The 25,647-nt window shown below is 47.0% G+C and overlaps 1 pseudogene; it reads right to left on the bottom strand.

Annotated features, from left to right (window-relative positions):
* Nucleotides 1–223: 223 nt before the first annotated feature.
* Nucleotides 224–25,390, bottom strand: LOC147672877 (uncharacterized; annotated as a pseudogene).
* Nucleotides 25,391–25,647: the final 257 nt, after the last annotated feature.

Genomic DNA, 25,647 nt, shown 5'->3' with positions numbered 1-25,647 from the left:
AAGTTTACTTGCATTTTGAGGACTTATAAGGATTATCCCCAGTGTGGATTCTCTCATGTTACATAAGAATGGCTTTCAGATAGAAGCTTTTCTGGCATTCGGAGCAATGAAAACGTTTTTCGCCACTGTGGAGTCTCTGATAAAGAATGAGATACCTTTTCTGAATGGATCTTTTCTGGCAGCCCCCAGTGTGGAGTCTCTCATGGTTAGAAAGGTATTTCTGTCATTCACTTTTCCCTGTGTCTGTTTGCTCATGTAGAGTGAGATTGTATTTAAAATTGAAGCTTTTCTGGCCTTCAGAGCATTGATGATAATTTCGGATTGTGTGTGTTATGCTTATGGTGCTTGTAACAATCTCAACTCTCAATCTTGTCTGTCTTTCAGAGCAGTGATAAGGTTTTTCCCCAGTGTAGAGTCTCACATGTTCAGTAAGAGATTTATGGCTGAAACGTTTTTGGCATTAAGAGCGCTGATAAGGTTTCTCCCCAGTGTTGGATCTTGTATGCTGAGTGAGACTGATTTTGTCATTGAAACATTTATGGCATTCAGAGCACTGATAAGGTTTTTTTCCCCAGTGTGGGGTCCTGTAGGCTGAGTGAGACTTCTTTGGACACGGAAACATTTCTGGCATTCAGAGCACTGATAGGGCTTTTTAACCAGTGTGGGTTATTGTATGTTGAGTGAAACTTTTTTTTCCATTGAAAAATTTCTGGCATTCAGAGCATTGATAAGGTTTTTTCCGAGCGTGGGTTCTTGTGTGCTGACCGAGACTGCTTTGGGGACTGAAATATTTTTGGCATTCAGAGCACTGATAAGGTTTTTCACCAGTGTGGGTTCTTATATGCTGAATAAGAGTGCCTTTTTCACTGAACATTTTTGGCATTCAGAGCACTGTTAAGGTTTCCCCCCGGTATGGATTCTTGTATGTTTAGTAAGTCTGGGTTTTTCCCCAGTGTAGATTCTCACATGTTCAGTAAGAGATCTATGGCTGAAATGTTTTTGGCATTAAGAGCACTGATAAGGTTTCTCCCCAGTGTGGGTTCTTGTATGTTTAGTGAGACCGCTTTGGTCATTGAAATATTTCTGGCATTCAGACCACTCATATGGTTTTTCCCCAGTGTTGGATCTTTTAGGCTGAGTGAGACTTCTTTGGACACGGAAACATTTCTGGCATTCAGAGCACTGAGAGGGCTTTTTAGCCAGTGTGGGTTATTGTATGTTGAGTGAAACGTTTTTTTTCCACTGAAACATTTCTAGCATTTAGAGCACTGAAAAGGTTTTTCCCTAGTGTGGGTACTTGTATGCTGAGTGAGGCCAATTTGGTCACGGAAAACCCTCTGGCATTCAGAGCAATGATAAGTTTTTTCCCCAGTGTGGGTTCTTGAATGCAGGGTGAGACTTCTTTTTTCACTAACACATTTCTGGCATTCAGAGCATTTATTTATGGATTTTGAGGGTTCACCCATGTATTCCTAAAACTAACAGTGTTCTATTCAAGAAGATGGATGTAGTTCATCAGTTTCTTATGTAGTTCATTCATTAATTCACCTAAATACCTTGTTTGTTCCGAAATACAACTTGATTCATGTAGGTCCAATAATGAGTGAAAGTGAACATTAACTCAAAGACAAGAACAGTTTTTGTTCAAAGCACATCTTGATCTCATATTTCAAGATGCTCTCATATATTATATTAAAGGAAAAGAAGGCAAGGTGAAATAGAAGAATGGCAGAAGATCACATAATTTTGTCAAGTGGGGTAGCTTACAATGAACCCAAGTTTTCTCATTTGACATTGTGCTAATCAGCCACTAAATGGGTATCTATTTCTCCCCCATTTTACATCAAACATTTCTTTGTCTTTAATTCTTCGTGAACAAGGTGTGACCCCAAGTGGTAGGCAGAAGACATACAAAAGCTTGGCTTGTTTTGTGCTCAAGGATACAAAAACCCTTATGGTGAGCCAGAGCCACGCATACAATTCAAGCCTTCTGTGGCTTGTCCGCCTCTATCACATTTAGGCAATTCAATGGACAAAAACATAAAAAGCACATGGTTTGACCATGATCAAGCAATGTGGTGAAGTAGGAGTCCTAACTCCACAGCACAAGTCTCCTTGTTTCTCAGTCAATAATAATCTCACTACATCATATTTCAGTGAGTGCACTCTGAGACGTGTAAAATTAATTGGACTGTTGGGTTACAGTCCTGTTTTTCCATCATACACTTACTTAAAGTGTTTAGTTTTTTTTTTTAGTTTTTTTTATGGCTCTTTTATCGCGCATGACTCACCCAGGGGCATCTCAGCGCTCACCAGAGAGGGGTGAAATCCAGAGATTAGAAAGTTCAGAACAACCAGGTTTTTAGTTGCTTCCTGAAGATCAGGTAGGTTGGGGATTTTCGCAGTGACACTGGAAGCGAGTTCCAGTACTTTGGTGCTATAAATGAAAAAGCTCTGCCGCCTGTGCGAGTGCGCCGGATTCGAGGTATATTCAGGAGAGCAAGGGTATTTGATCTTCGGTTGCACTCGCTTGTGTGCTTGACAAGTTTGTCCCTAAGATATGCTGGGCCTTCCCCTCTTAGGGCCTTAAAAGACAGACAACAGATCTTGAACATGGCGCGCTTTTGGATTGGCAACCAGTGCAGTTGTTTGATCAATGGAAGGGAGGGGGTACTGGGGGGGGCAGTTCAAGACCATTCTGGCCGCGGTGTTCTGTATTACTTGCAGCTTAGATAGAGTAGAAGTTCCTACCTCTGCTAGTAAGGCATTGCCATAATCCAGCCTACTTCCTATCATTGCCTGCACTACTGTTCTGCGGTGCTCCAGGGGAAGATAGGGGATAGTTCTGCGTAGTTGGCGTAGATTATAATAGCATGAGCCTGCAATGTTTTTCACATTTTCTTTCATGTCTAGTTTGGCATCCAATTGGATTCCCAGGTTTTTTACTGAGGTAGAGGGTGTTGGTGCTAGTCCCAGTTGGGGGGGGGGCACCAATCTGCTGTCCACAGGCCTGCAGAATTCCCCAACAGCATTAACTCAGTTTTCTCCGGGTTAAGTTGGAGACATTGCTCCCTCATCCAATTTGCTATCGCCAGCATACCACCCGTAAAACGTTGTTTCTCTTCAGTGATGTTTTTACCGATTGGGAATAGTAGCTGCGGGTCGTCGGCGTAAGAGACAATCTCAAAGCCGAACGACTGGATCACCTTGGCCAGGGGAGCTAAATAGACATTAAATAGGGTGGGGCTGAGACACAAGCCCTGTGGTACCCCCTTATCCTGTAGGAACTTTTGTTTGGAAACATAAGGGCCAAGCATGATGGTTTGCCATCTATCCTGTAGGAAGTTTCTCAGCCACTCTAGGGCAGAGCCTCCGATACCACACTCACTTAGTCTCTCTGCTAGCCTCCGATGAGATATCGTATCGAAGGCCGCAGAGAGATCTAAAAGGATCAAGATAGAAGAGCCCCCAGCATCAGGGTACGTCTTAGTGAGTCGGTGATTGCCAGCGTAGCTGTTTCAGTACTGAAACCCCGTCGAAACCCTGATTGAGATGGGTCGAGTATGTTATTTGTTTCCAGATATTGACTAAGTTGAGTATTTATATTTGCTTCCAATAATTTCCTTAATAAGGGTAGCAAAGATATCGGCCTGTAATTACACAGTTCCAGAGGATCTGCAGATGGCTTTTTCAGGATTGGCCGTACGACAGCTTCTTTCCAAGTCTCCGGGATGAGACCAGTCTCAATTGAGGCATTGAAAATGCATTGAAATATTGGGGCACAAAGTGGGGAGATCAGGGCCATCGTACCAGCTGGACATAGATCCTGAGGGGACCCAGATTTGGCAGCTGATAATAGTTTACTTGTCTCTACCAGTGAGGGAAATTTGCGTAGATTTTAGCGATTTTTTCCTGAAAAAAGTCGGCGATGGAGTCACATAATTCCTGGGATTCTAATGGCAATTGCTTGCATGCATGTTTCATTTAAGTTATTCCAAATACTGTTAAAAAAAGAAGAGATAGATCTTGAGAAAACAATTTGTCACAAGGGGAGGCTGGGAATTATGAAAAACAACTCTCCTGGTTTAATATATTCCATCTTATTTGTTTCATGCCTTATCACATCTGGTGGAATGAACAGACTTCTCTTTTGGAAAAACCTGGTATGATAAGGTTTTAAATAGGATTATCAACTTTCCATTATTGTTAATGCATTTTCTTAGTACATAGAGTGTTTCCCTACATCACAATATTATAAGCAGTGTGCTGTGCTTAAACTACAATGATGGGGTAAGAATTTAGGGGCCAGATGTATGTGCCTAGAATCTTGTGATTCGGGGAGGAGCTACGCTAGCAACCAAGATGGCAGCTTAGGCTCCCGGTCCACCGACCTCCGTATCCTGCCAGATGATCCTGTCGATAATCCTGAGTTAACGCCCGACCTCTGTGTGGATGAACCGATGCTCACTCCGATGGTGCAATTCCGAAAACTTAATTTGCTTGGGTGACGGAGCTGCGTCGAGTTGAAGTTTGCGGCCTACTCCAGCAGGAGAGCCGAGGCCTCGAGTTTTGATCTGGCCGTGTCGTAGTTGAACAACATCGGCCGTGAGATCCGTTCAGGGTCCGGTCTACCGCAGTGGAGGTTTTTTCTTTGCCCGATCTTGACGGCGCTCATCTTGCCTGATCAACACCGAGGGAGGAGTGACGTGGCACAACAGTGTCCGGGGGTGGAGGTCCCTGGTCCGCGGACCCGGTGGAGTCCGGCCGGGGTTCGGTGGGTCAGGGTCTTTGCTCACAGAAGCGAGATACATATGGTTGTCGCAGAAACCGATCAGTCGCCCTCCGACGCTGTCCGCTCCGCTCCTGCCTGTCCCCCCCGGGGAAACCGGGCTCCCCGGGGGAAGTGAACGTGATCGGTGTTGAGCGTGGAGAAATGGACCGGATGGAGCGTGAGCCGTCGCTGAAGACGGTATTGGCAGCCATCGGGGCACTCCATTCACATGTGGATGCCTTGATTAACAAAATAATGACGGGCTTCTTGGAGATGGAGTGCGTGGAACCGGACCCTGTTACAACTCAGGTATTGTCGCAAGCTATGATTTCAACGACAAATATCTTGATTCTGAATGAGGACCCTGTGCGACAAGCTGAGCTGCATCCCTAAGATGGTCTCCTGGAAAATCCTGAACCCAGCGTTTTGAACAAATTGACATATCTACCATTATCACTGACTTTGGGAGAATCGATTTGTGTACCCCTCCCGGAGAATCCTGTGGGTGATTATTCTTGGACTTCTGTCCCATCCTTTCCCTCTTCAGTGGCTGTACGATCTTGGAGGAAAATACGTTGGAACTATCCGTCCATGAATGAGTGTTCCTGTGCTGCTGAAGTCCTTGAGAACTTGCTGACTTTGAATTGTTTTGTACTGCATTTACTCAGACTCTTTTTTTCACTTTGCTTCTCCTATCGAAGTAATGGTCCCACCGGGAGGGGTTCACATAATGGTTCGGAAAGGCCAGGGCTGAGAGTGATTGACTGTACTTGGTATTACGGCCCTACTGGATGTAAAAGTAGTGGCTGTTGGTCCCATCGGAGGTTGGGCGGTGCATTACGGCTCCCCCTAATTTATTCTTTGTGATTTTAGATATTATTGAATTTTCATCTTAGGGGGTGCTAGTCTCTGGCGGGAGGGAAGGGGACCGGGAGCTCATATGGAAATGCCCTCCCCCACTTTTTCTCTTTTCCACTTTTGGAACCTAGTTAGTTGGGGCGACAGGCACACTGCTACTGGGGGTTAGGCGATAGCCGTTTGCAGGGGTGCAGGGTGGGGGGATGGGTTTATTGTTTTCTTTCTGTTATCGCTCATATGGTTTTTCTTTTTTTCAATTTCTTTTTAGTTTTTCCTTTACTATCAATATTGTTGAAATATCCTGATTTTGTTCCTTAAATTCTAGTGTCTGGTTGCCATGATTCTCCTGCTGTTTTGATTTTAAGGGTGAGAGGGTCTTGAGAGTCCGCATTTAAACGTTTATCGATCGTACTGTTGCAAATCTTATTCTGTACTCAATAGCGCGGGCCTCTCAGGGATTCTTCTGTTGCTCCACGTTTATCCTGCTATCGTACCAGTTCACCCTATTATCAATGTATATATGTATGGCACCGGATATGTCTATTCCTTTTTCCATGTTTAAAATAATAAAAAGATTTATAAAAAAAAATAGAATCTTGCGATTCTAAAATAGCGATTTTTACCGAATCACTATTTTGGAATCGCATATTATATTGCGATTCTTATTATTACCTAATAGTGATTCGGTAAATAACAAATATCGATTAGGTAGTATGACTCCATTCATTCCAATGTGCCTACAGGCCCATAGGAATGAATGGTATTGCATTTTCTAACTTGCAATTACCAAATTGGTAACTGCAAATTAGCGAATGAAAATCCAAGGGTGCCCGGTGGCCTAATGCCCCCCTGAAGCAATGTAAATAGTGCACATCTAAAGGGGACACATGCCTTACGGGCATGTGTGCACAACATTGCACTTTGACAAAATGCATTTATTTCGTATTGTTCAACATTCGCACACGGTTCCATCAACTAGAAGTTGATGGTAATTAGCGTTTCCTAAATGCACAGTTCGCATTTAGGAAAGGCTTCTTACATGTGCAATAGGGATTCACAAATTGCGATTCCCGGTTTGCATTCGCAATTTGGGTAATCACAAAAAATAATGATTACCTAAATTGTGAATGCCTAGGCATTTAATTCATAGGAAAAGTGCTTTTTCTGTTCGCAAACTGGCTGATTCTGCAAATCGGCCTGTTTGTGAGTACAAAAAGGCTTGATACATCTGGCCCCTATATCTTTAACCACATGCCATTCACAGTTCAGCTGTACAGATGCCCGTTTAAATTGGTATCTCAACATGCGAAGTGCCACCTGAAAGTGTCCATGTGATAACAAATGATTATGTATTGAGCTTACCTTAAACCTTGTACAGTCAAATTAAAAGTAGCATAATCTCAAGAGTGTGAATTTTGCGACTACAAATAATGCTTTTCGAGGATTTCTAACTCACAAAAAGGTGCCAGTAATTTGTTGCGCAGTGCAATTAGGAGGGTGACCAAAGGAGCACCGCCTGCTTAACTGCGATAACACATCAAAGGTATTTGGCCACAATGGCGATTGCAAACTATTGATCATATCCGGATACAAGATTTGAGGTGGTGACTGTTCAGTAAATCTCTTGATGTGGGCAGTTTACTCTTTGGGAACCATGCTTGATGGCCTTAGGGAAAGGAGAGGACAGACAGTTGGTTCGGTTGGCCAATGCAAAGTTCTGTGATGTCTTCCAAAATTGATAACTTTTTTTCTGTCTTTTTAATGAATATGGGGTGCCTCTAAAATAAAAAATATATTAATTTGGCAAAGTGAATACAGAGAAGCTGTAGTACTGTCGCTAGTAAGCCACCTTCTCTGTATTTTCAGCAAATCTTAGATAGTCACAAAACGCAACCTACCTACCCACCATTTAGCAGGTGGTTTTGCAACCTCCTGAAATATGAGCTCTTTGTATATAGTTCTCATTGAAAATTGCTAACCTGTATGCAATCCAGTCAGTATGCAAATTCCACATGCTGGTTTGCAAATGATTATTAATACATCAGACCCCTATTGGCTGCTGTTTCAATATTAATGTATGCTTATTTGTTTTATAAAGGGTATCTATCATGCCACTAGTCACTAAGGCACTAAAATATAACATAAACCAATTTGTAAGGCTGCTACTCAATTTCCAAATTAAATACAAGGAGAGAGCCAGGTCTAAAGTCACCCCCTGAACCTCATTAGATTAGATTAATTGTAAGTGGATCTGGGAGCATATTCCAGTTGTGGGCAGCTATGACTGAGAAGGCCCTATTACCAATTGTCTAGCATGCAAATTTAAGGATTACATGTTTTAGGCAAAAAGCTCTCCTCAAAGTATGGGTAGGGTAAGACAACTTGAAAAGAGACCTGAGAGGGGAATTTTAGTGAACCAATTTATGTACCAAGTACAATGATTTAAACACAATTCTCTCCTTCAATGGCAGCCAGCGCAATCTGGACAAAACTGGGGAAATGGGAAAACTACATTGAATACCAGTTGCTAGCCTTGCAGCAGGAGTTTGGACGCGATGCAGTTTGTTGATAAGTAGCACTGGTAATCCAATGTAAATGAAAGTACAATAATCCAGATGTGAAGATATGAAGGCATTTAAGACTGTAATTTTTTCGACTGGTGTAATTAGATAGCATGCTCGCTGAAGGGAGTGTAGTTGAAAGAGACATTGTGGATAGACAATCTGCCCAGACATGGTATTAGTCTTGTACTGAAGGATCTTATCTTCTGATATAGGCACTGATGACTGCATACTGTTTTAACCGCTTGAACAAGTATGTGCTCGTCTTTTCATAATTTTGAGATGTGTACTTTAAAATGACCTTCCATCAAACTTAATTTCCCTACTTGTCTGTGGTCATTGCTAAGAATTTCTTGGAGTTACTATGGAGACCACTTCCACTAGACACGGGGCCACCGCCAGTGCTGGGAACAACTTGTTCTGTTAAGTGGGATCTCTCCCGTGGAGTCATCTCTGTTTAAATCTAAATCTTCTATGGAATTTAGAGTTCTGAACGCATAAGAACTCTATGAAACAAAGCCCCAATGGGAATCAAAAGTCTTCAAATGGAGTTGAGCAAAGACAGTTTGAAAACAGCATGGCCAGTTGCAAAGAAAGAAAAATCTGAAACCTTCTCAAGCAAAGTTACATGGAGTTTAAAAACATACAGGAAGGTAGAAGTTCTTTACAGTACGAGGGCACACTTGTTTGGCCCCTCTAGGCAAGTTTGAGTTGTCCTGTGTGGGGTGTGGTGCAGTCACTGGACTGGTATGCAAATATATTTTCTGTTATTTGACATGGTCCAAAGAAGGGAAAAAAGCATCGCAATTGTTGCACAAAAACATTAACGGAAATGGCGATTTCAAAATGCATTAATGTTTGCTCTAAAGAACTTGCAATTAAAGAAAATAACATGAAAATTCTTTGAAACAAAATGCAATGGAAACTGAAAGTCCTCAAATTGAGTTGAGCAAAGACGGTGTAAAAACAGCACGTTAAGTTGCAAAAAGAAAACTTGAAATTTTTCCATGTGGAGTTGCACACATGGAGTTAAAATACATTTTTTATTTGGCTTTATTTAGCTCTTTAACATACATGTCCAAATCAAACTCATACTATTTGCTCAACAGAGTTTCACAATTGCATACAGTTGTCTAAAAATATCTAGCAAAACTGTACTATCCTTTGTCCGATAATATATTTCTTTCTTTTATCACAAGGTCACAATACAGAATTCTTTAAATTTGAGCTTGCCAAACAATTTTTTAAACAAAGATAAAAGTGTCAGATATCAATATTTTTGAAAAACAAAACTAAAAGCTAAAAGAAATTAAGTTATTTCTTATTGGTGGCAAGTTGTTTATTATATAAACCCCAGTACGTTGACTTTAGAAAGTGACATTAATCGTTCATTTTTTATTTTACCTGGCAAATGACTGAAACAGTTATACTACCTGAGGTGCACCTGAGCACACTGTGGCAACTAGACCACAAAATGAAAAGCATCAATTCTCTGTCTCAGCTGAGTTATTAACTCAATTAAAAACTCAAATTTGCTTACAATGGATGTAAACAGGTGTTATTGTGTAAATTATGTATTACGGAAACTCATGAGATTTCTGGAAGCATCAGTAAACACAGTGCACACAGTATATGAAAGGTACATAATGTTTAACAAGCAATGTAAAATGAGAACATTAAAAGAGCTGCAAGAACTTTTGCTTGAAATACAAATATTTGCTTGCACAGAGCACAACTGCAGGCCATGTCCATTTACGCTTGAACATGAGAAGTTGACGGAAGTACATTTTTATTTTTATTGCTGGGGTACAACCACTTTTTACAACCTCGTACCGCACTCCAAGAGCTTCCCACAGAGATTACAACAGAGGACACCATGACATTCACACAATATGAGGGCCACCACAACAACCAGCAGCGCACTGATTTGAAAAATGCAAATTTGCTCGTCCCCTCCTGTAGTCAAAAACGTGTATATTAGGAAGACAAGTGAAATGAGCAACTACATTCTTAGTTATTTCTGTATCTCATTTCCCAAAAAAGTGCAGCTTTTGCTTAAAATAATATTTGCCATTGATCGGACGTTAATGATATTTTTAACTCTGCGGTAAAGCCAGAAATTACCATTTTCATTCTGTAAAATATGAGACACAAAACTCTCTCCCCCATGATGTATTATATAAAACTTAACATTTTTGTGATATAGCTTATGTACTAAAATAAAATGTCAAAGATGAACTAATGTAGGGCTTTACATTCATTTATATTGCCCAGTAGCTGGCAGGCCCAAGAGCTGTTTTTAAAATCTAAGCACCGCCAATTTATACAAGTTTTTCACAGCAGCCAGAAAATGAAGGTTAATTGTCAAGTTAAAATACATACAGGACGGCAGACTTCCACTGCAGTTAGATGCACACACATTTTTTGATCCCCGAAGGCAAGTTTGCATAGTCTGTGGACGCAGAGGGGTAAGGGATGTATGAGGGTGTCACTGGACTATCTAGTAAATATATTCTTACTTCGCATACTCAAAGAAAGAAAGAATGCAATCAGAAAAAAACAACATAAAGAAATGTATGACAAAACTTATTTCAAAAAAAGCAACCAGGTCTGCTCTAAATTATGTGCAACTAAAAAAAACGTAATAAGCAACAGAAATGAAATCACAATGGAAACTTTACATTTTTTCAAATGAATGTAGCATGAACGCTTAGAAAGGGAAAAAGGGCAAGATCAACCACCTACAAAGAAAGGGAAACCCAAAACCTTTTGAAGCAAATTAGGACAAGCCAAGCTTAAATACATTAGCATACAAGTCTGTTGATAGTCAGGGAAAAAAACTGAATCAGATCAGGTGACAATGCCCTAGGGGAAAATGAATTTCAAATACATACAAAGTCTGTTGTACGGTAACTCATGAGGTTCTGTGGTTTTCAACTTTGCTCCGTATCTAGCCGCCATTTTGTGATAGTCGCCATTTTGTGTTGTCTTTACTCAGGCTGCACGGCGAACATAGTGTTTTTGCATTTCCAGCTGCTATGCGTCTCCTCTGTTAAAAGGTAACCCTTTGTCCTTGTTTACGAAACCGATGTCAGGGTCTGGCCGAGTTCGTTAATCCATGTCTAGACTGATTGATCCTTGTCTTAGTCGACTGTTTGGGTCCCACCATTGTTTCTTACTTTATCTTATTTGACTGGCCTTCGCTATTCTCTTCGTGTATTCTCTTATTACACAACTATCCTTTGAAACACGCAAATACGTTCTGCCACCTGCAAATTGAATTACATGCGCTAGCATTGATTAACTTGAGGGGAGGGGAGAACACGGGGTCTAAAAGAAGGGCGTATTCAAGATACTTGATAGCTTGTTTTCAAACTCTTCCTATTTGTCAATTTTGTATGTTTTGGGAGTAGGCATTGTAAATATGTATACTATAAAAGATTGTGCGCCACGGAATTAAGTGGCAGTCTCCTGAGAACTTACCGTTGGTGTACTTCTAGGACCACTGTGCTTAGCTGCAGCTAATAAACCTGATTTTCTACACCTAACAGAGTGTCTTGTGTCTCTGTCTGACAAGGCAGGTGAACCCGGAGATTTTAGGCGTGCCCTGCGCCGCTCGGTCCATAAGGCCAAGTTCTCCAATTGGCGTCCCAACGTGTGGGCGGCTTCAGTGGTAGAGGTTCAGCCCAAGGATCGTGAGGAGCTTCGCAAGAAAATTCTGGAGGAATCGCGAACCACGTCAAGCGACCCCTGTATGTCGAAGTGGACCGAAGGTCTTTTTGCAGCGCGGCTACTCCTTTCCGACGGCTGCTGACGACTGCTGCCCTGACTGCCGCCCTGCCTTGGCGCTCTGGTGATGATTGGTATCGCAAGACGTTAGGCGGACACCTGTTGGCGTGCGAAAACATTTAGTTTAGTATTCGTGGGTAGCGCCCACTCTTTTCTCTTGTTTTTGTTATTCGACAAATGCATTAGTCGAAGCCAAGGGGTAAGTACGTTTGTACTGTGACCATTGCTTTTAACCCCCTTGAAGTTTGAGAATAGTCCAGTTCGTTACGAAATGCCTGGGCTTAGTAAGTTTAGGAAATTCTGCTGTTTTAACTGTGCTAGGGATTCCCAGCTAGAGGATTCTTGTCCGATTCCTCCGGTTGGAACTTCAACTTATGAGCTCTATTTGAAACATGGTCTTGGTCCCATTATTTTTAAAGCAACATGGATTCGATATACAAAGAAAGATGGTGTTCTGCAGTGGCCACAAAATGGTAGCTTTGAGCCTGATATCTTAGATAACTTAGAATCAATTTTGTTTAAGAGAAAGGCCTGGCCGCAATGTTTGACTCTTTCCGCCTATGGCGTAAGGAAGCCAAACAGAAAGAAATTAAACAGGCAAAAAGAGATAAGAAAACCCAAGATATGACGATTTTACAGGCTGCTCAACAGTTTAAGAATAATGAGACTGATCAGATGATTGAAGTCTCAGAAAGACAGCATCGTATGGCAATAGATAGATGTTATCCTGTGTTGCCTACTTCCCCACATGCTAAAGATCTGGATGAAGATCCCTTAATGTCGCATTTGTTGAGATTACCCCCACCTTATGTATTAGGTGCTAATGCACCCCCATTGCAACCTATTGTTCAGCTACCTGCTGCTCAGCCGGTTGCTCCGAATCTTCCACAATTGCCTTTTCCAGTAATTCCAGCTCCACCTCCTTTGCTGCCGACTTCTGTACCTCAGTCTCCTTTACCGTCAGTTTCTCTTCTAACTACTAGCCCTTCTCCTGCCGCGCCTAATATATTGTCTCCTGTTTTATTGTCAGATTCTTCTACAGCTCGTAAACGACTAGTCGATACTGTTTCTGGTCTTTTATCACCTTTCTTTGGGTCTCTTACTTTTACTCCTGCTTTGTCCCGAAGACAATCTCGTAGTCAAATTCCAGATTCCGACGAACGAGTTAGGTTAGACTCTCTCGCTCACAATTGGATCACGAGTGGTCCACAGTACAGTGTGCGCGATATCTTGGACACTTTTCTTCAGTGGAATGCGACTACGCAGAGATATGCTTTTAATGTTATGTGTAATACGCTTCTTAAAGGATGGGAAGATATGGATTTGGATTTACCTCCTCAGGGTTTGTTTGACATACAGGATAAATTTGATAAAGGACTTATTGTGGGTCCCGATGTTGAGGTTGCCGTACAGACACTTGCCAATCTTAGGTCTTCCTTTTTCTCTCAAGCTTCTCTTGAACCTGATCCTGCGGTTCGGCGTAAAATGAAACACTATCCTGTGCGAGAAGTTCCTCCGATATGGAGAGATGCGGTCCCACAGGCCGGTGCTATTCAGGGTGTGCCAGCTCATTTTCAGCGTATATGGGTACATGTCCCTTGGAAAAGATCGGAAGTTTTGGCGCCTAAACACTCTTTACCTGACCCTCGTAAGAATCCTGCTGGGTATTATAAACAGCTGTCCCAGACTGTTGATGCAGGTATCATGAATTTGGCAGATATTGATATGTTGATGGGAAATGTAGTCCCTCAAGCATTATGGGCTCGGATTCGCAGGGAAGATCACGATCAGGCTTTAGGTGGTAATTGGGCTGCTATTACTGCCGCGGATACAGCACAAGTAGGTGGTGCTAAACCTGATGCTTTGATTACAGAATTGTCTGGTAGAATCATCACTTTAATGAAAACGATGATGCCTGCCTTACGCGTTAATTGGGATAAGTTAGCTGCGTGTAAACAGAAGAAAGATGAGAGTGTCTCCGATTTCTTTACCCATTTCAAGGAGACGTTCATCGACCATAGTGGTCAAGATATGAGTACTGAAGGTGTACAGCGATTATTTGTGGATACATTTGTGTTTAATTTACTTCCAGAATTATCGCATAAATTGAAAGATTCTGAGAGTGCGTGGGCCGTTTCTTCATCCGCCCAGATATTAGCTACTGCTCAGAACTACGAGAATAGGGATAAGGAAGAAAAGGATAGAGCGGAGAAAAAGACTAAAGAACTGAAAACGAAGGTTCTTTTGCAACAAGCTTAACCCCCTCGTTCTGCTCAGCGCCAATCGCAACAGCCTCCACAGTTTCAAAGATTGTTGCAGAAATCTACACCTTTTGTTCCGCGACCTTTGCTGGGTCCTAATCAATGTGCCTATTGTAAAGAGGAAGGTCATTTCAATAGTAGTTGTCCGATTTTATTGCAGCGTAATGGTGGACTCCCAGGGCCACGAGGCCGTGGTGGTTTTCAGTCAGCACCTAGGGATAGAGGGTGAGGTGCGTTGTCTCAGGATCAGCGTTCCTTTCCCCCCTCAAAATACTATGAATTATTTCGATCAGCAAAATTCTCAGTCTGCATAATATTATAACGACGATTATTATACAGAAAGTGAAAATCCTGATTTTCAAACTAGCTAGGACAGCCATGGACAAAGCACAGGAGTGGTATCAGTTCCAGTTGATCAGAATGGGCCTTATGTTAACGTTGTTGCATTGTGTTGGACAGGCCACATGAAGGGCCGCTCCCCCCTCGGCCCGACCCGGACCGAGCCCGGTCACGCCAGTGCCACACACCACCACTGCACGTTTTCCGTCCCCTTCGGGACCCTTGCCTCTGAACATTTCGACCACGTGGGCCCGATCCACTACTGGCCCGCGCGCCCAGCCTGGACGCCATCTTGGACACTCCGCCACGAGGCCGCCTGGCCCCCGATCGACCTCAACCCTGGGCCTGGCCAGGCCTCAGACATCCCGGCACCACCATCCACCCAGGAGGTGAGCGGGCTACTTGGCGAGTCAATGGGAGAAAGAGGTGTCGATGGCTCTCCCCCGCCAGGTGCCGCTCGCCCACAGCCTCCCCGGGCGCTGGCTCCACCCCCCTGCTGGGTGTCTGGACTCCCTCATCCCGGACCTCCCGACCTCCAAGTGCGAGGGTCCGGACATCAAAGGGCACCAGCCCTATAACTGGGGCAGCTCCAGGGCAGGAAGGCAGTTGTATCCTGGAGTCGAGAGACGCAGAGAAGAACTCATCCTTGACGGACTACTGGCGCTGCCGTAGCTCTGCCTTGCGCATCATCGTCCTGCCTGCTGGCGCTGCCGCAACCTTCGTAACCTTCGTAATCCTTCATCGTCGTCGGGACCTGCTGGCGTGGCCGCGGACCGTTTGTAACTACCATCTTCATCGGGACCTGCTGGCTCCGCCGCGGACCGTCGCTTCCTTCGTCCATCTCGGGACCTGCTGGCTCCGCCGCGGCCCGATCATCTAGAACGCCGAGCTCGAGGATTGAGAGCTATTTTCATCTATTGGTAACAAGACTGTCCCGCTACCCTTTTCCCAATCCAGAGACCAGAATCGAGGGGACCCCTGAGTCCAGACCTCCTTGTACCATTCTACCGTACTTAAAGAATTGCCTATAAAGTATCGTTGAACTTTATCCTTGTGTGGTGTCCGTCTGTGGGGGGGAAGTTACTTGTCTGTACGATCGCTGGAGACGGCTCTCCCCGGAGACCTCTCCCCTTATCCTCGGCCGACCCTCCCGGTCCGTCTAACATTGGTGGCCAGCGGCGCGATCCGAATCACCGCATATTCGTACAGAAAGTAGCTCACCCCACGACGAAATCACGATGTCAACCAAAGAAAGCGGATCCACCGAGAAATTTCAAATGGAGAAATTAGACGAGTACAGCCATCGTGAATTAAAACAATTCTGCATCGAACTGGGTATCCCTACCACCGGTCTAAGTACCAAAGACGACTTCAAGCATGCCCTAGAGTCCTGGGCAGAAACCGGGGCCGTCGGAACCCCCGACCAAAACATCGCAGCAGTGGAAAAAAACACCACGGCCCCTGAGGAGCGAAGAACGGGTCTCTCGCAAGACGAGATCCAGGAACGAGAAAGAACCCGACTACATGAGCTAGAGATGGCCCGGCTCAAAATGGATGTTGAACTTAAGTTGGCCGAACAAAAACTGAGCTTAGAGCACCTGCGTCTTCGAGAAGAAAGAGAGGAAAAATAGAGACAAAGGGAGCTCGAGGAAAAGAAACTGGCATATGAACACGAGCGCCAATTAGCAGAGATAGACCTACGCAAGCAGAACAAAGAATTAGGGGTGCCCGAGCAACCCCGCACCCCAGGGGCAACAGAGAAAAAGGTACACATCCCCAAGGATGTCGTTCGAGAATACTTCCGAGAGGACGACATCCAGCAATGGTTTAAGGCCTACGAAATCGCTATGACCGCCCACCGGATCGATCGAAGCGACTGGGGAGCCGGTCTATGGGGGAGATTCCTCAATGAGGGCCGCGACGCCCTGCTACAGCTCCCGGACCACCAGATGACCTCCTATGACCACATGAAAGCCGCACTCCTCACCCGCTATGGGCTCACACCCGAGATGTACCGTCAGAGGTTCCGAGACTGCACCCGCATCCCGGGTACAACTTGGGTGGACTACGTGAACTATTTTAGCCGAGCCTTCGAGGGCTGGATCAAAGGAAACAATGTCACAACGTACGAACAACTCTTTAATCTCATGGTATGGGAGCACCTATCGAACAATTGCTTCATTGAGCTCCGCCAGCACCTCCTCGACAGCAAATTGACCGATCCACGGCAGCTCGCAGCCGAGGCTGACCGGTGGGAAATCACCAGAGTGGGCCGAAATGGGTCCTATGAACAGAACCGAAACAACAACGGGCAGCACCGTCCCCGAGGAGGAGGAGGGGGCCAAGGACGCGGAAGAGACAGCGCTCCGGCCGCCCCCGCTACCAGCACCACCCCCCCGGCCAACCGGGGCAGCACCCCGGCGCGACCGGGATACCGAGCCAATGTCACGTGTCATCGATGCCAACGAGTCGGCCACTATGCAAACGACCCAAATTGCCCACAGTACCAGAGCCCGAGACCCCGCCAAGTGGCCGCTGCTGCTCTGGGGGAAGAACAGGCCTCAGAGGAGCAAGAAGAATATGAGCAAGAGCACCAAGAATGGGAGCCAGCCGCCATGGCTCTAGCATGCTTAGGGGGGAAGGACATGGTCCCGCGGGTCCCCCTACCCGCTAACACCCAGAAGTACAGCCAATGGGTGAGCATCAATGGACGCCAGGCCGAAGCCCTCCGTGACACCGGGGCCAGTGTAACAGCCGTCCGCTGTCACCTGGTGACCCCAGAACAGTTCCTACCGAACATTCTCTGCCCTGTCCGTTCAGCCGATAACTCGGAAAGTCTGTGCCGGATGGCCTGCGTCCCTTTCGAATGGGGAGGGGTCTCCGGCATGTTGAAAGTGACGGTCCGAGATGATGCCCCCGTAGACTGTCTCCTGGGAAATGACCTTGAAAGCTCTCCGTGGGCAGCCGTAGAACGAAGAGAACACCTGGGGATGTTAGGCATCCCGGACTGGGCGTGCGTCACCACCCGGTCCATGGCCACCCAGGCCAATCCCCGACCCGAGGAACCCGAATGGCCGGCGCCTCCTCCCCCGGTCGCCCCAGTCGAAACCACCGACCATGACGTACCCCCAGAACCAGCTCAAACCCCCGACCTCGCTGGCCTCGACCAGTGGCATCAAGAGGGGGGGCCCACACAAGAGCAGTTTCGCCAAGAGCAGAAGACCTGTCCCTCCCTCGAGGGACTCCGCCAACAAGCCCTCGCCCAAAGCGCAGGGGATACCTCCGGAACCCATTGGATCTACTGGGACGATGATCTGCTATACAGTGAACAAAAGATCGCGGAGTTGGGGGCCAGCCGAGTGCTAGTGGTGCCCCTCCGTTTTAGAGACTTTCTGCTAAACCTGGCCCACAATGTCCCCCTGGCTGGACACCTGGGTCAGGATAAAACCTACAGCCGCCTGGTGACCCACTTCTTCTGGCCCAAAATGAGGAACGATGTGCTCCAACATTGCCGATCTTGCCCCACGTGCCAAGCCAGTGGAAAGAGCGGCCGCAAACTAAAAGCCCCCCTGCAACCATTCCCCGTGGTCACCACCCCGTTCGAGAGGGTCGGGATAGACATTGTGGGACCCCTGGACCCGCGTACAAAACAAGGACATCGGTTCATCCTGGTGCTAGTGGACCACGCCACCCGCTACCCCGAGGCTGTTCCCCTGCGAACTGTGACAGCCCCGGTAGTCGGCCGGGCCCTGATGGGGATCTTCTCCCGTGTGGGCTTCCCCCGAGAAGTCGTCAGCGACAGAGGCACGAACTTTATTTCCAAATATATGAAGTCCCTCTGGCAACAGTGTGGGGTCACCTACCGATTCACGACCCCCTATCACCCTCAAGGAAACGGACTCGTTGAGCGGTTCAACCGCACGCTAAAAGGGATGATTGGGGGGTTGGAAGAGCCCCTCCGTCGCCAGTGGGATGTGCTGCTGCCGTGCCTCCTCTTTGCATATCGAGAGGTCCCCCAGAAGTCCCTCGGCTTCAGCCCGTTTGAACTGTTGTATGGACACCCAGTACGGGGGCCGCTCAGTCTAGTCAAGGAAGGCTGGGAGATGCCCCCTCTAAAGAACCCGCCAGATGTCTTCAAATACCTCCTAACCCTCCGCAACCAGACCAGACGGTTCAGAGAGCTGGCAAAAGCCAACTTGGAGGCCAGTCAAGAGGACATGAAAAAATGGTATGACCAGAATGCCTCCTCCATCGAATTTGAACCTGGGCAACAGGTATGGGTGATGTCCCCCACCGAACCCTGCGCCCTGCAAGACAAGTGGACGGGGCCCTTCAAAGTAATCGAGCGCAAGGGTCCTGTCACCTATCTCATCGACCTGGAATCTTCACGGAACCCCCTCCGGGTCCTCCACGCTAACAGACTGAAGCCCCACTTTGTGCGTTCAGAACTCAGCCTCCTGATGGCCACCGACACTGGAGCCGAAGAAGACTCCGAACCCCTCCCTGACCTCCTACGGACTCGGGAGAAAGATGGCTCCGTGGATGGGGTCCGACTCTCGGAGGCCCTCACTCGGGAACAACGCCACGAGTGTCGAGACCTTCTGTTGCAGTTCGCCAGCCTGTTTTCCCTCACCCCAGGTGTCACTTCCTGGTGTGTGCACGACGTGGACACGGGGAACAGCCCCCCTATCCGCCACCGGGCCTACCGCGTGCCAGATCAGGTACGGGCCTGCATCCAGGAGGAAGTAACCAAAATGCTCACGCTCGGGGTCATCGAGCCCTCAGACAGCCCCTGGGCCAGCCCAGTAGTACTGGTCCCCAAAGCAGCCGCTCCCGGCACCACACCGGAACTCCGGTTCTGCGTCGACTACCGGGGCTTGAATGCGGTCACCCGAACGGACGCACATCCCATCCCCCGGGCAGACGAACTAATCGACCGCATGGGAGCTGCCCGCTACCTCAGTATTTTCGACCTGACGGCGGGCTACTGGCAGATCGGCCTCACACCCCGGGCCCAAGAACGATCTGCATTTTCCACTCCTGATGGCCATTATCATTTCAAGGTCATGCCCTTCGGCATGAAGAATGCTCCAGCAACATTTCAGCGGCTCGTCAATCAGGTCTTGGTAGGGCTCGAAGGATTCAGCGCCGCCTACCTAGACGACATCGCTGTATACAGCCACCATTGGTCCGAGCACCTCCACCACCTTCGAGCGGTGCTACAGGCCCTTCAGCGGGCTGGCCTCACGATCAAGGCCAGCAAATGCCAAATTGGTCAGGGGTCCGTAACCTACCTCGGACACCAGGTGGGAAGCGGCCTGGTGGCCCCTCTGCAGCTCAAGATTGCCGCCATCCAGTCCTGGCAGCCCCCCATCACCCAGACCGAGGTACGCGCCTTTCTGGGACTCACGGGCTATTACCGAAGGTTCGTGAAAGACTATGGTACCATAGTGGGGCCCCTCACAGAACTCACGTCTAAAAATCAACCCAAGAAGGTCAACTGGACCCCAGATTGTCAAACAGCCTTCGAACAACTGAAGGCCGCCATGTGCTCCGCCCCTGTGCTCCAGGCCCCCGACTACAGCCGGGAATTCGTCGTCCAGACGGATGCCTCCGACCATGGCATTGGGGCGGTCCTGTCTCAAGTAAACACCGAAGGCCTTGATCAGCCAGTGGCCTTCATCAGCAGGCGACTCCAACCTCGAGAACAACGCTGGAGCACCATCGAGAGGGAGGCTTTCGCTGTGGTATGGGCCCTCAAAAAGCTCCGGCCCTACCTCTTTGGCACACACTTTCGGGTGCAGACCGACCATCGACCCCTGCAGTGGCTGATGCAGATGCGGGGGGAAAACCCGAAACTACTACGTTGGTCCATCTCCCTACAAGGGATGGACTTCACTGTTGAGCACCGGCCTGGGCCAGATCACGCCAACGCGGATGGCCTGTCTCGCTTTTTCCGCCTCGACGAGGAGAGTCCCCAAGAGGATGGGTGACTCTCCCCGCCTTCAGCTGGGGGGGACGCATGTTGGACAGGCCACATGAAGGGCCGCTCCCCCCTCGGCCCGACCCGGACCGAGCCCGGTCACGCCAGTGCCACACACCACCACTGCACGTTTTCCGTCCCCTCCGGGACCCTTGCCTCTGAACATTTCGACCACGTGGGCCCGATCCACTACTGGCCCGCGCGCCCAGCCTGGACGCCATCTTGGACACTCCGCCACGAGGCCGCCTGGCCCCCGATCGACTTCAACCCTGGGCCTGGCCAGGCCTCAGACATCCCGGCACCACCATCCACCCAGGAGGTGAGCGGGCTACTTGGCGAGTCAATGGGAGAAAGAGGTGTCGATGGCTCTCCCCCGCCAGGTGCCGCTCGCCCACAGCCTCCCCGGGCGCTGGCTCCACCCCCCTGCTGGGTGTCTGGACTCCCTCATCCCAGACCTCCCGACCTCCAAGTGCGAGGGTCCGGACATCAAAGGGCACCAGCCCTATAACTGGGGCAGCTCCAGGGCAGGAAGGCAGTTGTATCCTGGAGTCGAGAGACGCAGAGAAGAACTCATCCTTGACGGACTACTGGCGCTGCCGTAGCTCTGCCTTGCGCATCATCGTCCTGCCTGCTGGCGCTGCCGCAACCTTCGTAACCTTCGTAATCCTTCATCGTCGTCGGGACCTGCTGGCGTGGCCGCAGACCGTTTGTAACTACCATCTTCATCGGGACCTGCTGGCTCTGCCGCGGACCGTCGCTTCCTTCGTCCATCTCGGGACCTGCTGGCTCCGCCGCGGCCCGATCATCTAGAACGCCGAGCTCGAGGATTGAGAGCTATTTTCATCTATTGGTAACAAGACTGTCCCGCTACCCTTTTCCCAATCCAGAGACCAGAATCGAGGGGACCCCTGAGTCCAGACCTCCTTGTACCATTCTACCGTACTTAAAGAATTGCCTATAAAGTATCGTTGAACTTTATCCTTGTGTGGTGTCCGTCTGTGGGGGGGAAGTTACTTGTCTGTACGATCGCTGGAGACGGCTCTCCCCGGAGACCTCTCCCCTTATCCTCGGCCGACCCTCCCGGTCCGTCTAACACATTGGGTGTTTCAGAGCCATTTCTTTTGGATACTGGTGCAATGAGGAGTTCTATTATTCACTCCAAACTTCCTGGGGCCCCTTTGTCTGGCTTAACAAATGTTTCTGTAGGATTCTCTGGCGCCCCAGTTCGCAACCCAGTTTCTTGCCCTCTGCCTCTTTCCATTGGTCCTTATGATTTGGAAGCCCCGCTCATTTTAACGACTGGTTGCGGTGAGAATTTGTTGGGTTTGGATTTATTGAAACGTCTACATGCCACATTGTATTGTTCCCCCTCTGGTGTACATCTTACTTTGGGTGCTAAATTGGTTTCTCCTATGTATTTGTCTAAGAATCAACTGCCGTTTGAATTGCGTTCACTTCCTGCTACACTTTGGGCCACAGGTCCGAATGATGTTGGTTTGCTCAAAATTCCACCTTAGTAGCTTGGGACCATCCATGCCGTTACTGTGGGGCGATCGAGGAAACTTTTCCAGGTTCACAATTTTGGAATGAACAAACGACTGTGGGAGAAGGAAGCGACACGACTTCCCTTACCAGAATTTTAAAGCACCGGAGCGTGAGACGCCGCTAACAGGGGATTCCACACTACCCTTTTCGTGAGATTTGAAAATCAAAACCACGGAACCAACAAGACAATTAGGAAACTTAACCTTCAGGAGTAAGAAATAAAAACTCTCTTTAAGAATTTGGAGGATCCGGGCGTGCGCCACCGGTGTAAACTTTAGTCGCCCTGAAGAAACTCCCTGGTAGGGAGTGAAACGCGTTGGCTGATTTGGTTGTAAATTGCACAGTGACTGCTTTTTAAAAGAATGAATAATAATAAATAAAGAACTTTTCTATATACACAGTGACAACGTTTCTGGACTTCTTTCTTGTGCGCCCCCATTGAAAACCAAACAAAATGCGAAATTGTATTGTTCCCCCTCTGGTGTACATCTTACTTTGGGTGCTAAATTGGTTTCTCCTATGCATTTGTCTAAGGATCAACTGCCGCTTGAATTGCGTTTACTTCCTGCTACACTTAGGGCCACAGGTCCGAATGATGTTGGTTTGCTCAAAATTCCACCTTACGTGATCACTGTCAAGCCTGATGTTAAATTGCCTCGCATTCCTCAATATAAGATTTCTAACGACGGCGAAAGAGCTTTATTGGCTATCGTTCATGATTTAGTCCAGAAGGGTGTGGTTGAAGAAACAAGAGGAAATGTTTGCAATAGTCCTGTTTTGCCCGTTCTTAATCGTACTGATCATTCTAAGCCTCCTGTATACCGTTTTGTGATTGATCTTCGCAAGGTCAACAAAATTGTTATCCCTCAGTTTCCTGTTGTCACAGATATTACTGCCTTGCTTACAATGATCCCTGCTTCGGCTGTTTGGTTCCCAGTTATTGATCTCAAAAATGCTTTCTTTAGCATTCCTATTGCTGAGGAGAGTAGAGATCTCTTTGGTTTCTCTCTCGGAGGCCGAAGTTTTCGAATTAAGCGTGCACCTCAAGGTTATTGTGAGAGCCCCTCCATTTATAGTCAGGATTTAAAATCCCAGCCTGACGCTTTCTCTTTGCCTCCTTGTGATACTTTTATTCAGTATGTAGATGATCTGTTAGTGGCTGCCGATTCAGAGGATATTTGTATAAATGCGACTGTTTCGCTTTTGTACCATTTGTCTGATTTACATCATAAGGTGTCACCTTCTAAATTACAATATTGCCGCCAAAACGTTACCTATTTAGGTCCTCTCTTGTCGAAGGAGGGAAGGCGATTGACCCCAGAACGTATTCATGCAATTGCACGAATGTCTGTACCATCCACACAGAGGGAGGTACGTGCCTTTTTGGGCATTACCTCTTATTGTAGACAGTGGATTCCGAATTTTTCTTTGTTGGCTAAACCCTCGTTGGCACTTACTCTGAAAGACACACCCCAACCTCTTCCCTGGACTGATGAATGTCAGAAGAGTTTTTCAGATTAACGTACTGCTTTGTGTTCTGCTCCTGTGTTGGGTACTCCTGATTATAGTAAGCCTTTCACACTCTACGTTCATGAAAGAGAAGGTTGCTCGTTGTCAGTCTTGACACAGCAATTTGGAGACAAACAAAGGCCATGTGCCTATTTTTCAGCTACATTGGCTCCTGTAGCCAAGGCATTGCCTAGTTGTCTCAGAGCAATAGCAGCAGCAGCGATCTCCATTTGCCAATCTGCTGGATTGGTATTGGATCACACTCTTGTTGTTATGGTACCACATTCAGGGGATACTCTCTTGAACAGAACGAAAACGCAACATCTCACGAGTGCTCGCTTGTCTATGTATGAGTTGACGCTTTTGGCTAGTCACATACATATCAAGCGATGTCATGTTTTAAATCCAGCAACAATGTTACCTATTCCAGAATAGAAAGATACACAAGAACAGCATGATTGTTTTCTTCGTACAGAGGAGGAAACTAAAGGCAGGATAGATTTGAAGATACACCACTCGTGGACCCGGATGGGATCCTATGGGTGGATGGGTCTTGTTTCAAACTTCCTAATGGTGAGACGACTGCAGCTTATGCTGTTACTACTTTGTATACAGTAGTAGAAACTGCACGCATTACACAGAATTCAGCACAAGCAGCTGAGTTGATTGCACTGACGAGAGCGTGTGTGTTGGCTAAAGGAAAGAGAGTGACTGTTTACACCGATAGCCAGTGGCTCATAGTTTTGGTCGTTTGTGGAATAAAAGAGGATTCTTTACTTCCCATGTTACCCAAAATACAGCATGGTCAGTTGGTGACTGACCTTCTCGAAGCACTTGCCTTGCCTATTCAAATAGCGATTGTAAAGTGCAGTGCACATAAAAGGATCACTGATGATATGGGTGGTGGGAATGCTTTTGCAGACGAGGTAGCGAAAGAAACAGCAAAAGATGTCAAGAGTTGTATGTATGTTGCAGGTCCTGCAAGATGGGTCAGAGAAGTAGGTATGTGTGAGGACACAATAGAAAGTGTGAAAATCCAAGAAGAAGCAACAGAGAAGGAATTGAGTAAGTGGAGAGAGAGAGTAGGGGAATGTTGGATGCGACGGGATGTTGGACGGAGTTGTCAGAACACCAACATTGGTTGTTACCAGATGCCTATGTACTACCTGTAGTTACTATGGCTCATGGCCCAGCTCATATCAGTGTGAAAGGGATATGTAAACTTTTGGCTCCAGTATGGCAGAATGAGGGTATCCCCAAATGTGCGGAGAACGTGGTAAAGCACTGCATTGTTTGTTTGATGCATAATCCAGGAAAGGAAACCCCAACTCCGGCAGGTCATTTTGCTCCCCATACGTATCATTTTGAGGTATTACAAATTGATTACATTCATATGGAACGTTCCAACAACCTCGAGTATGTCCTGGTGGTGGTTTGTGCCTTTTCCAGATGGATAGAGGCCTACCCCCTAAAGGATAATACTGCTTTGTCCACTGCCAAAGTCCTTTTGAAGGAATTCTTCCAGAGGTTTCGTTTGCCGCGCACTGTCTGGAGTGACAATGGAAGTGAATTTGTTGGTCAAATTATGCAGGTGTGTGCGGGTCTTGGTATTAGGCAGAAATTCCATGCGGCAAACCATCCTCAGTCAGCGGGTTTGGTAGAGTTTTATAATGGCACTCTCAAGCTCAAATTAGCAAAGATTCAGGCCAGCACGGGCCTCGCTTGGCCCGATGCCTTACCTTTGGCACTTCTCTCTACAAGAACAACTGTACATTCTCGTTTAGGACTTAGCCCTTATGAGGTCGTCTTTGGGCGTCCAGCCAATGTCTGGGGAGTCCCTCGACCTAAAAAGTATTCCAATATTCCATACCCATTGTTGATTGATTATTAACATGACCTCACCACTAAATTACGTGTTATTCATCAACAGGTCCAAAACACTTTGCCGGAGGCTTCCTCAGATCCAGGTCATTTCATCCAACCTGGCGACTACGTCTGTTTAAGGAACTTCCAGAGGAAGAAGAATCTGGA

Source organism: Lissotriton vulgaris, unplaced genomic scaffold (assembly GCF_964263255.1).
Source record: "Lissotriton vulgaris unplaced genomic scaffold, aLisVul1.2 SCAFFOLD_4302, whole genome shotgun sequence".
NCBI lineage: Eukaryota > Metazoa > Chordata > Amphibia > Caudata > Salamandridae > Lissotriton > Lissotriton vulgaris.
Note: the sequence above shows the minus strand (reverse complement) of the source record. Positions and strands in the feature narration are given on the sequence as shown.